The sequence below is a fragment of the Herpailurus yagouaroundi genome, unplaced genomic scaffold (genome assembly GCF_014898765.1).
Source record: "Herpailurus yagouaroundi ecotype Mexico unplaced genomic scaffold, PumYag 202, whole genome shotgun sequence".
Taxonomy (NCBI): Eukaryota; Metazoa; Chordata; class Mammalia; order Carnivora; family Felidae; genus Herpailurus; species Herpailurus yagouaroundi.
The window spans coordinates 8,975,112-8,987,904 of record NW_024412433.1 but is presented as its reverse complement, the minus strand read 5'-3'; the positions used below and the strand labels follow the sequence as shown (position 1 = coordinate 8,987,904).

The 12,793-nt window shown below is 55.0% G+C and overlaps 1 long non-coding RNA gene across 3 annotated transcripts; it reads right to left on the bottom strand.

The window, feature by feature from the left end:
* Positions 1-3,389: 3,389 nt before the first annotated feature.
* LOC121014456 (uncharacterized) lies at positions 3,390-7,979 on the bottom strand. Of its 3 annotated transcripts, none has more exons than XR_005783223.1 (6): positions 7,762-7,979; positions 6,482-6,788; positions 5,760-6,360; positions 4,672-4,732; positions 4,318-4,506; positions 3,390-4,002 (listed from the first exon to the last, which is right to left on the bottom strand). It is a non-coding gene; the product is annotated as an uncharacterized LOC121014456 (long non-coding RNA). The 3 variants fall into 3 exon arrangements; XR_005783224.1 differs by having other exon boundaries at positions 5,760-6,192; XR_005783225.1 differs by lacking the exon at positions 4,672-4,732.
* Between the last annotated feature and the right edge of the window lie 4,814 nt (positions 7,980-12,793).

Genomic DNA, 12,793 nt, shown 5'->3' with positions numbered 1-12,793 from the left:
AAGATTCAAAAAAAGACATCTTTGGGCACGTGGGCCTTTTTGCTTCTCCTCAGGGCTGGAAACAGGGCTCTGCCTCGTTCACCTTTCTCTCTCACGGTGCCCTGCGCACGTCAGGTTCTTCGTGGGCACCTGGAAGGACCTACTGCATGAAGGGAAGAAACTAGTCCTTTGGCCGAGTAGGGGGTCCCCAAAAGGGAGCTGTGGTAGCCTCTGCTCCCCATACTGGGGCAGTTGACCCCTCAGTGGTTATCGTGTCCAAACCGCAGGTCTCTGCCACAGCCCCAAAGGGACCGGATGGCACATACTGGTCATCCCTCCTCTGGCCACCAGCCCCCTCCTGGGTGGAGATGTCACCACAGCCTCAGGCCCCCTGCAGCAGCAATGCACTCTTCCAGAAGAAAGTTCCTCGTCCTCCTGTCTCTGACCCCATCCTGACCTGAACACCTACCCACAGAGAGGGCCTCACGTGCCTCCTCCTAGGCCCCCGGTGACCCCAACAGCCTTTCCGTGGAGCAAACAGCACCTGGGCTGAGCAGGCCTTACCCAGCCGTCTCAGGTAGGCCCCGGGGACCCTCTTCCACAGCCCCGGTGACCACAGCCCCTGGGATAGATAGTCCCTGCCTTGGGAAACTGCCTGGCCCTCTGCTCCCACTGACAATGGCTCTACCCTGCCCGGTGTATCCCCAGCATCTTTAGCCTGGTCTCTGCTGCCTCCCACCTGCTCCTGCTCCCTACCCTCAACCAGGAAGACACCAGCGCTCCCTCCCTGACCTTTCCCGCTCCCCCTGTGAGGCCTGCCGGCCCAGCTGTCCCTGCGAAGCGCCTGTGGCCACGTCAAGAACTTGGCCTGTTGAGCCAGCCCTAGCCCAGGCCCCGGGGCCTCTCCTCCCACCATTTCTGCTGTAAGCAGCCACGGGCGACCCGTGGAATCACGAAGCCCGTGTTGCCCGCTTCCCAGGGGCGACAGAAAGCACCTTCTCAGAACACAGTGGCTCTGAATTTCTAGAACCACAGAGTCATCCAGGAAATGAGAAGCAGGGTGCTGGGCGTCTGATAGTGAAGATAAGGGTTTGGAGGGGTGCAGGTTATGGGGAGGGGAGGGTCGGAAAGGATGACAGTTACACCACTTCTTCTAAAGAAGAGCCCAGAAGCCAGCCTGCAGGGCAGGATAAGTGCGGTCGGGAGGGGGGAGCCCTGCCAAGAGAGCCCCACCAGGACGTACAGGAATACCCCCTCCCTCGAGGCTCTCCTCCATCAGCTGGTGCCCAGCCCAGCCCCTCCCTGCAGCCGGCAGCTTGAGAGGCCCCGGATGCACAAGCCCTTGGCCTTTGCCCTGCTGCGGCTTTCGGGCACCTGGAGCTGGGGCCTTGCCACTTCCTCAGACTCGGGCAAGGAGGCGTGGCCCTATGCAGCCTTGTCATGCACTTTGGCTTCCCACCAAGGCCATCCAGTCCTCCTGCCTCTTGCCCTGGGCCCATGGACATCACTGCCCTCTTCCCATGCCAAACACCTTCCTGTAGGCCGCCTGGGGTCTGGTGACAGGGGCGGGCCCACGAGCAGGCAAGGGTCATGCTCCTGGGCACACGCACCCGAGACCCAAACCCCTAACAGAGAGGCACGTCCGACGTGGGGGGCACACCACCCCCACCAGACTGGGCCACACCCACTCTTGGGGGAGACGGCTAGGTCACCGGCAGCCGCCCTCCGGAAGGAGTGGAGAAGAGACTGCCCTGTTTCACCTGCACCGAGGTTCCCACCCACAGTGTCCCAGGCTGTGAAGTCCAAAGCCAAGCTCACACGGCAGACGGTCAAAGCCCCAGATGGCCCCTCCTCGGGACTCTTTTAGCACAAAGGGAATCAGCCCCACACTGTCACAGAGCACAGGCGGTTCACCACCGGGTACTCACTTCAGACTGTCCCCAGGCTGTCCCTGTACCCCTGGGAAGGGGCTGGAATTATCCAGGGAACTATCCAAGGGAATTCCTTCCCCCTTTGCTGCCATGGACTGGCCAGGGTGTTTCGCAACCAGCCACCGATGACAACGAGCGGGTGGCAGGGGCCACCTCTGCCTTCCCCATGACCCCGGCTGAGATGAGCACAGGGTGGCCTTGAAGGGGGATTCACACAGAGGGGATGGCCTCAGCTCCCCGATGGAGGTCGTTGGCGGGGAGGCGGGGAGCGAGCAGGAGAGGTTACCAGCCACACGCTCAGCAGCTCGGATCTGTGTCACATGGGTTGGCAGAGTTTCTGTCCTCTCCCCCCACAAACTTCCTTCCTAATTCTCTGCCCAGTGCAAGGGGTTTGGGGGAACATTTCCAACCAACTACAGCCTGAGAAAGCACACGGCAGGGTATACAGCTGATGTGAGTTGCTGGTGAAGAGAACCAGCACTGGAGTGCTGAGTGCTGACCCCTCCTAGCTGAGGGGTCAATTTACTTGAGCTCTCTGAGCCTCAGTTTCCCGAGCTGTCAAATGGTGATAATATCAGTGACCATCTTGCAGTGCTGCTCAGAGGACTGAATGAGAAACTCTGTATCATGCACTTAACACGGGGCTTGGCACCTGCCAGGACCTCAATTAACGTGAGCCACTGTTGTTGTCCCGGCTAAGAGTGGCAGCTAAAGAGTCGTGGGCTCCCCACACCCTCCTCATGGAGAACCCGGCTCTCTGCGCAGACCTGCAGGTCAGCACATCAGCAATAACTGCTTTGAGGGTCACCGTCCCCAAAGCTGTCTTATTTCTCCTCCCTCCGTCGGCCTCAGCGTTGAAACTGCCCCATAGAGCGTCAGGCAGCGTCTCAGATCGCAGGACTCTGCACGCAGCTGCTGGGAGCAGGGCGCCTGGGTGGCTCAGTGGGTTGAGCGACTGGCTTCGGCTCAGGTCATGATCTCACGGTTCTTGGGTTCAAGCCCCACGTCGGGATCTATGCTGGCAGCGTGAAGTCTGGAAACTGCTTTGGATTTTGTGTCTCCCTCGCTCTCAGCCCCTCCCCTGCTCACGCTCTGTCTCTGTCTCTGTCTTTCAAAACTAAAAAAAATAAATATTAAAAAAATTAAAAAATTATTTAAAAGAAGTAAATATTTAAAAAAAACCTGTAGAGCAGGTTGGGGTGTGAGGGGCTAGCACGGGCCTGTTTCGAGGTGTGTTTGGGAGTGGGGCAGAGGGACGACCGGCCTGATTGCCCACAGAACTCCAGATAAGGAGGGGCCCTTGTTGGGTCAGCAACCCGGGCTCCCCCACCCCAGCCCCATGAGGCCCAGCACCCCAACACGTAGGCCTCCTCAGGCCCCCGCATCAACATTTCCTGGCCTTAGTTTCTGCATCTGCAAAGTAGGTACTATCTCTTCAGATCGTGGTTCAGATCAAATGAGACAACACGTACAAACCCCTCCAAACTGTGTCAGGTATGGCTGCTGTATCTGTGTGCTAGGGCCATCATAGCAAAGGACCACGGACGTGGTGGGTGGCCTAAACTACAGAGATTTATGTCTCATGATTCTGAGGCTGGGAGTACCGAGATCAGGATGTCAGCACGGATGGTTTCTTCTAAGGCTTCTCTCCTGGGCTCGTGGTTGGGCATCTTCCTGTTGTGTCTTCACATCGTCTTCCTTCTCTGCATTCTGGGTCCCTAATCAGTTCTTCTTACGAGGACACCAGTCATATTGGATCCGGGTCCACCCTACTGACCTCCTTTTAACTTAACTACCTCTCCAAAGACCCATATCAAAATACGGTTCACATTCGGAGGTCCTGGGGTTAGGACTTCAACATGCAAACTGGGGGGGACACAAGTCAGCCCGGAACAGCTGGTGCTTAGGACACATAGCTATTAATTCCAGTCAGCAATTGCTTTCTCTATGCCAGAAATGCTTCCAGGCTTTTAGAAAGGCATTAAAGAACAAAGCAGACCCAGACCCTTATCTGTGTGGGGAGAAAGGCGCAGACATCACACAGTCAACACAATGAAGGTAAACAGAGTGGTGTCCTGGAAGGTGATCAATTCTATGAAATTTTAAAAAAGGGAGAGCAAGGTGAGAGGACTCCGGAAATAAGGGTTGAAATTTTGAACAGAGTAGTCAAGGTAGGCCTTGTTCAGGCAACATTTGACAAAACCCTCAGTGAGGATTTGATCTGTTATTATTCCTAAGAAATCATAGCAGATTCATTGGGCTGTGAACCCCCTCATCTCTGCTCGCCAGCCCCCCACACCCACAGCTCTAGTATCAGAGAAGAAAAGGTGCCCCTGCGACAAAAGATCTGACTTTGGCCCTTGACTCTGTTCCTTGTTAGCTGTGCGATACAAGGCAAGTCACTCACCTTCTCTAAACCTGCGATCCCATACCTTCGGGCCATCACCTCCGTGCGGTGGGGTCAGGGAAGAGGCCCAACCATCCATGGGCCAGGCTGCTCTGGGGCTGGGGTAGGTGCCGAGATTTCAGAAGGAGCTACCAGACTTTGCATAGGAAGAGCTGTGTCTCAGTGAGGACTGTGTTCAGCTGCAGAGAACTGAAAACCAGAGAGTAACAAGGCCTTAAACAAAGAAGAGATTTTTTTTTTTTAAAACTCACACAGCAAAGTTAAGTTTGGAGTTGGCAGTCAACACTTGGTGCTGTTGTGTAAGGGTGTCAGCCAGACTCCTTGTCCCTTCCTCCTCCAGCACACTTTTAGCACCTGACTTCTCTCCTCATGGGTGAAAGATGGCTGCTGAGCCTCTAGGCATCCAATCTGTCTTCTAGGAAGGCAAAAAGGGATAGGGTGAAGTCAGCAGTCAGAGGTCAAGGGCTGATGAACATGCCAGATGAGTCATTTCTTTTTTTAATATCTCCCCGCCGACTTCCCTCTTATTCCATTGGGCAGAACTGGGTCAACGTGGCCACCACTAACTACAAAGGATCCAAGGAAGCATTTTACCTGGGCACATGGCTATCCCCCAACCCCAGTCAGGGTCCCGCTGGTAGGAAGAAGGGGAAACTAGACATTGGGTAGATGTCTGGCACACTGCTCTCAGCAGAGCTTGGTACGGTGAGGGTGGGTGATGCATCAGACCCCTGCCGAGGCCAGAACTGGAGCCAACAGGCTGGCCCGGGACCACCCCCACCAGCAGCAATGGCCCCAGAACTGGCAGGAGAGTCCAGAGTTGGGAGACAGAGCCTGGAGCCGCGGGTCTAGAGAGCCTGCCTGGCACGAGCAGGCCAGGGGTAGGTAGATTTTTTCCCTTCTCCAACAATGTGCCCTCTCCTCCCATTTACACATGGGGCCCCTGTGGGCCAGCGTCCACGGCTCCCATCCTACAGACTGGCGTCCTCTTATCGCTCACACAAACTCGTCACGGGGGCTCCCTGATGCTGTGAGCATGGTACTAATGGGTGAGGGGTGGAGATCACCCCGGATCGCTGCTTCTCAAAGGTCTTCCCTCTCCATTCTGCCAAAGAAGGAATGCGAAGCTGGGAGACGGGGTCTGTGTGCTAGTTTTATTGTTATTCCTTGGGAATCGGGGCCAGCTTGCACTTGCTGAGGCCTTTCGCAGACAGGCCATTCTATATTCCACCAATTCCCAAGGCTGGGACGTACAAGCAAGGCGTTGCGCTGGAAAGGGGATGAAGGCAGTTATGTAGGGAGAGGAACCCCAAAGTCATATTTCAATGGCTGCTGCTGCTGGGCATGTGGGCCGCGTAGCAGGCTGCAGGGAAGGTTCTTGCTGCCGTTAGCTTATGCTGAGCCATTTATGAAAGGGCACGGGGAGCTCACCCTCACCACACCTTGTCAGGAAGCGCTCCGGAGCCCCCCTGCTCATGCTCATTGTGCTCCATTCCCCAGAAGGTTCCAGCACACCTGCAGTTCAAGAAACGTCCTGACCAGTCTTGCATTTGCAACTGTCTCAGAGACTGTGAAAGCCGGGGCTGGTGGCCCGGGAGGGAAGACCCCAGAGTGGAGAGAGATGAGAAGATGGGGCACCAGACAGGACATTCTGGGGACAGGGACTGTGTTAGTGGGCTAAGGCCACCATGACAAGCATCACGGACTGGGAGGCCTGAACAACTGAAATTTATGTCGCTGCCGTCCTGGAGGTTTACAAGTTCAAGATCGTGTCTGCAGGGTTGGTTGCTTCAGAAGCCTCTCTCCTTGGCTTGTAGCTGGCCATCTTCTCCCGTGTCCCTAGATGATCTTCTGTCCGCAGGTGTCCAAGGACTCCTGTCATAATGGATTAGGGCCCACCCTCCTTTTAACATAATTACCTCTTTAAAAATCCTGTCTCCAAATACAGTCACATTGTGAGGTGCTCTAACATGAAACTGGGGGGGGGGGGGGCCACACAGCTCAGCCCATAAGAAAAACCATCTGATGTGAGTGGGGTGGACACTGTGTGGGAGAGAGTAGGGGACACTGAGGAGGCTGCCCAGCTCCCCGGCCCCCGCTAGTGCCGCCACCTGGGTCCTCCCCGCTCCACCCACAACTCCCAAGGTGCCACTTTGCTCCTTACCTCTCACACCAACCCCGGCGCCTTCTAAGGCAAGATTAGCTTTTCAAACAACCTCCAAGGCTTAATGTCAGCACCCGCTCTTTGCTTGTGGTGACTGATGGAGGGACCTTCAGGCAAGGTCAGCAAGGAGGCTGGCACGGGGTGCAGTGGGTGAAGATAGGGCTTTCTGCTTGCTCCTGCCCCCATTCCCCAGGAAGGTGCCTGCCCAGGCCTCCGTCCCAGCTGGGTTTGCCCCGTGGCGGTCACAGCTTGCTGGCCCGGAGAATGTTCTGACCTGCCTCTGGCCACGCTGCCAGAGCCCACAGATCTGGAAGGGGAATGAGGAAGCAGAAGAGGAAGCAGTGTCAGGAAGGAGAGGGAGGGGAAGGGCAGGGGCTCCCCCTTCCCTCATGCCTGGCCCCTGCGGGACTGGGGAGCCCATACGAGAGACCGTATCTCTGCTGGGAGCCATACCCCCTGCCCAGCTTAGCCCTGGGCGACCTGCTCTGCCTCTGGTGACCCGGGCAAAGCACACTGTTCCTGCACACACTCGTGCTTTCTGAAATTTGAGGAGGCCAGGGGGGTAAGGGGGGGTGGGTCTTGCACAGCCCAGGCCCAGCTGGTCGGGCTAATTTTAGGTTTTTCCCCAGCCTGACAGAGGCCCACTAATCTCCATCTGCCTACAGAATGCACATTGATCAGATGCTGCCTTCACTCATGGTGTCCCGCACACCCAGCCTGCAAGAAAGCACCTTCCTCTATCTAATTTCAATCCCTCTTTTACCTGCCCCGACTCCACCCCTCCAGAGAACGTTGCCTTGACCACCACCTCCCAAAGAGCACTCTCCTCTCCCAGTGCCTGGGGTAACTGCAGATTTGAAGGCACAGTGGAGCCCTGTGTTCCCAGCACTGGCACGTACCGGGCCCCAAACAAGCACTAGGTAGTGTGGGTGGAATGAATGAATGAATGAATGACCACCTTATTACACAGTGGCATCGTGTGCTGTGTAGAGGCTAGGTCTAAAGTGAGCGAATAAGTTGTGAAGAGCTCAAAGTTTAAATCACCCTTGAAACTCCAACAGGAAGGCATAAATCTCTTGGTAAGTCCAGTGGGACCATATTGCCTCCACAAGACCTGTCTCCTCAGACAACCCCCCCACTCCCCACAAAACCTAAGGATAGGGACCTAGTACTCCCCCGACTCCCCAGGGACCCCAAGATGTCTTCCCAAGGTTTGGGGGCTGACAGGTGCTTTGCAGGGATTCTCAGGGTTTATGCAACATGTCCCCCAAAGAACTCACGTCTAGAAATCTTAAAAATAAGAGGCTCTCCATTCGCTTTCATGTTCCTCCAGGGGCTGCTCCTCTGTTGCCAGGGCAGCCAGGGCAGGGTCTGGTGGCTCCTCAGAAGGTCCAACCGGCCGAGGATAAAGCCAGTGAGAGGCACAGAGGTGGCCCCAGGGCAGACAGCAGAAAATGGAAACCTGTCGTGAACAGCCACTATGCCCAAGTTTTAAAGAACCCCGGGGGCGCCTGGGTGGCGCAGTCGGTTGGGCGTCCGACTTCAGCCAGGTCACGATCTCGCGGTCCGGGAGTTCGAGCCCCGCGTCGGGCTCTGGGCTGATGGCTCGGAGCCTGGAGCCTGTTTCCGATTCTGTGTCTCCCTCTCTCTCTGCCCCTCCCCCGTTCGTGCTCTGTCTCTCTCTGTCCCAAAAATAAATAAACGTTGAAAAAAAAAATTAAAAAAAAAATTAAAAAAAATAAAAAAAATAAAAAAATACAAAAAATAAAGAACCCCGAAGTACAGGGGAAACAATCACAACAACAACAACAGCAACTTGTAACTAATGCTTTTTCTAAGTCAGCAAGCTTGGCACGGCTAGGAAAATAAGGGAGGGTCAGTGATTGCGGAGTAAAATCATGCCAACCCAAGCCTGGGTTTGTCCTCAAAAACTTCTCAATCGGGTGCTCATCACAGAAGAACAAGTGAGCTTTCCAGCTCTGCCGGACGTCTACCCAGGAAGCCTCTAGGTATATAGTTAACAACAAGCCTGAAAGTCATGTATTTTACACTTCCCGGAATAATGTTTCGTGAAACTGGGGCTATTCAGCAAATGTATGCTGATCACCTTAGCAGGTGCTCAATACGTCCAAGTGCAAATCGCCTTGGGGAAGTGTCAAATCTTTGGAGCCCACCATCTGGGTCTGCAGGAGGCTGGCTCAGCCTCAGCCAGCCCCAACTGGGCCTCGGAAGAATGGCCTCTACGTACTCAAAGAGGGTCCTTTTGGTCCCATTGGACACCAGGTCTAGTGGCTCTAAGACCTCCTCAGCCATCCCCAATCCTTTCTTTTCTTCGTATCTCATCCCTAATTTATTTGTGGCCAGTGTCTATTTTCTCACCATGGGTTAGTCTTACTTCCCCAACCGGAGCCGAACACCCTCCCCTCTTCCCGCTGCAGCTCAGAGCTCTTTAGCCAGGGTTCCTTACGGACTCCAGGCGGGCAAAGACCAGAATCACCGCAGAGTCCCTGACTCCTGGCATGCCACGTACTATGCTTAACGCCTTCCAAACTCAATCTCATTTAATCCTCACAAAACCCTACGGCCGAGTCCTAGCATGATCCCCGATTTATAGATGAGGAAACTGAGGCTCGGAGAGATGAACAGAAGACACACAACCAGTAAGGAGCAGAGGCAGAATCTGAACCGGCCGCTCAGGAGCCAAGTCCCAGATTTTTAGCCACTAGGTGCCAGAGATGGGACGTAGGGCAAAGGGGATTGCGTGGGTTCCCATGCCGATGGGTGTGGCTTGGGGTGAGGGAGCAGCCGGTTGAGGCTCAGGTGGACAGAGCCGCTTTGTCACCGTCGCCATGGTTCTCTGTTCCGAGCGTGAGTCGTGCATCCTACAGAAAGAGTCCCACAGAGCAAGGGACTCAGTTTCCTCTGCTAGCTTTCCCTCTATAAATACTCAGGACACACGGGCAGTTTTGAGAAGTGCAACTTACTTCTCCCTTACCGTCGCCCCTCCACCCCACCGAGCAAATGTCCCAGGGGAGGGCCTCAACCCACCCATTCGTGTCCCCTGTACAACTTCAGGGATCGCAGTCAGGTTGTGTCCTGAGATCCTGGCATCGTCTCCAGCAGGAAGGGCTTCTCCACAGCAGAGGACCGCAGGTAGAGACCCCACATTCTTCCACAATCTGTAGGACAGCTGTGTGGGTCACAAGGGAGGCCAGAAAAGGAGCAGAGATGGTGGCACCTGAGAGGAAAGAATAAAAGGCTGCCCCAACAGACTCCTTCACTGTTTGACTCATTCGTTACTCAGAAAATGCGAAGAAGGAAACAAAGAGATCTCAGCCTTTTTCCTCAGACAGCCAAACCAAATCTCTTTCTTTGTTTTTTTTTTCTTTTGAGCACGAACTTTGTATTTGTACACGAGGAATGGCTGCGTAGCAAAGTATGCCATTAGCTTAAAAAACATTAATAAGAACTTGAACTTCCACCTTGGTCTGTGCTCCATCCGCCTGGGGACACTTTAAGATTTCTTGTGGAAGTTAAATCAAGAAAAACATCTAGGTGCCATTCAGCTTCTATAGAGGAAAAAAATCGCCTTGCAAGTCAAGCTATTGCCTTGAAAAAGATGTTCTAAATTACTTGATCTCTCCCTGCCCTCCCTCCAACTTAGCTTTTAACAAAACGTGCTCTCCCCATCCTGTGTAGAAACCCCCTCCAGCCCAGGAAAAAGCAGAACAAAGCCTGAGCAAAGGGGGGGGGGGGGGGGGGAGGGTACAAAGCAACCTCATGTATGTCCCAGTCAGTGGGAGGTGTATAGGGTCTAACAAGAGCCAGGTGATAGCAGAGGGGAACCCTTCTCCGCCACCAGCCCTACCCCACCCCTGCTCACTACTCCCTGGTCAAGTCTCTGGGGAGACGATACTCATAGCTGCCTGGGATGCGGCCACATCTATGTCACCCTGAGGGTTAGGAGAACCTCAGCTCCGGTTTCAGCTCTGAAAGCCACGCTTGGATCCTGGGCTGCACGTGGGCGGGACTTCGAAGGAACTACAGTGTAGACGGGGAGCTTCTCAGCGGGGGACAATGTAACAGGGGAGTTCAGGTGCAAGCAGACGCCTAGAGGAACCAAGTGCAAGCTCCAGGCTGACCACACAGGGGCCCGTGGCCCTGGCAGGAGAGGGGTACGACGAGCCAGAGGTGCGACGCTGCTGGGAGCATTGCGGAGCCACAGATGGTCTCTGAGGACGCAGCAGCTGGTGTTCAAGGTCATCGCCCCTGACCCTGCAGAGCTGGCCTGAGGATGGGTGGGCATCTTTGCATAAAGGCCAAGAGGCTCCCAGAACAAAAGCAGCCCAGATCTTGGCCCCAGGGCTCTCGGGCTTCAGCGTCACATGAGCACCTCTGATGAGCTGAGGCTGTCCCAAATGAAGATCTGTGCGGGAAGGCGCTCAGAGGGAAAGTCACCGTGAGGACGGTGGTGACAGGTCTCAGGGCCCAGGTTCAACACAAGGGCTTTCAACAACCCGGCTTCCCCCCTGGAGTGGCTTTCAGAGACAGTGGCTGAGTATGAGGCTGTAAACTGAACATTCAGGAAGCTGAGGGTGGGGCTCTTCTGCCGTCCGAGCTAAAAGCGGAGTAAGGGCATCGTCCGAGGCAAGAACAAGGAGGCCTTCTTCCATGCAGCGCCTTTTCCCAGCAGCAACTCCCCATGGAGGGGGCAGGAGTGGCGGCAGCCAAAGTGAGCAGTCGGACTGAAGTCTCCATCCACTTTCCCCTGACACTGGGGATCCTGTGCCATCTGGAGTGCGTGTATCCAGGTCCTTGCCCCTTCTGTCCCTCTGCTGACCAAGATCCTGAGCCCCTCTCCCGTCACAGACCGGAATCCCAAAGTGCCATAGTTCTGCGGTCCAGTGTGAGTGCCCGCAGAGGGGCCTGGCTGTCCAGCTACTGGGAAAGGGGGCCACATCCCCCCTTCTGGTCCTGTACTGAGGCCCCACACAAGAGTGAGCACCTGTGTGTCACCCTGCGGTGCCCACCCCCAAAGAGGGACACCTGTGGCTTCAGGCCCTTCATTCACCCGATCAGTACCCGCCAGCCTGGGCCCTTGACCCACAGCCACTGCAGCACACCCACATCCAGAAGACTGCCCACCCTGCGGGCAGGTGAGCCAAGCACACACCGGGCTGTTCTTTCCTTCCATCCTTTGCTTGCGATCCCCTCTCTCCTCTTCCTACCCAGATTTGCCTGGCTGATGCTCAGAGATGTAGCTTAAGCACATCTGGACTGGCTCCAGAGAGCCGTCTCTGAATCCCTAGTGTGGATTAAACTTCCGCACTTGCTACGACCTTGCTTCTAGTATGTCATTCGTTCCTCTAAGGGATACTTAAGTACCTACTACGCACCTGCCCCAGGTCCCGGGGATGCAGCGGTGAACAAAAGAACCGAAAGCTACCTTCTAGTGTGTGTGAGGGAGACAAAACAATAAGTAAGTAAGTAAGCTACATGGCATGTCAGAGTTGAAGTTCTATAAAGATAAACAAAGTAGCAAAGGGGATGAGGCCGGAGAGATCAGTATGGGCGCGTCTCTCTCACCGTGTGCTCCCAGAGGAAAGGCATTTGGTTGTGTTTCCCTTCTGCCTTGCCAGGCACCCTACTGAGTGGTCCTCTCTCCCAGCGTTGCCACACGCGTGGCCATTTGCCCCTTGAGACCCCAGAGATCCCCGGGTGTCTGAACCTGTGCCTCTCCCTCCCCAGACGACCCAACGAGTCTCCCAGGAGCAACGGCCCAAGAAAGTCAAAGCAAGGCTTCTCCCCGGATCCCAGGACCACCCGAGGAACCTCTGCCAGTTCAGGCCTCCTTGAAACCAACTCTGGGGATTGGGCCAATGTCATTTCTGTGAGCCCTCAAAGAAGAGGAGTTCAGGCAAAGAATCAATCCAAATTCTGAATCACGATGCAGTAGTGACAGCCAGATGACTAGCAGACAGCCCTGCCCAGATAACTTCAGAGGAACCATAATCCACTCAGAGACCCTGGCTCTGGTCATGAGGAAAAGAAGCCAACTTTAGTGCTGTTTTCTAGAAGTTTCCTTTTCATGGTTTATTTATTTTTTTTAATCAGTTAGGCTAGAAATGGGTATCATTTCCTTCCAGGCCACAGCTCACATAGCAGCTTGTGTTTCAGGAGATCCCTCTCCAGTTTTCCCATGGATTGTCCCTGACCCAACGTGACCTAACCACCTTCTCCTGGGGATGTGGAAGTGAGTCCCGAGTTCCAGAGGTGCTGCAGCTTTTCGGAAGCTAGCTCGTGGGCAGTGCA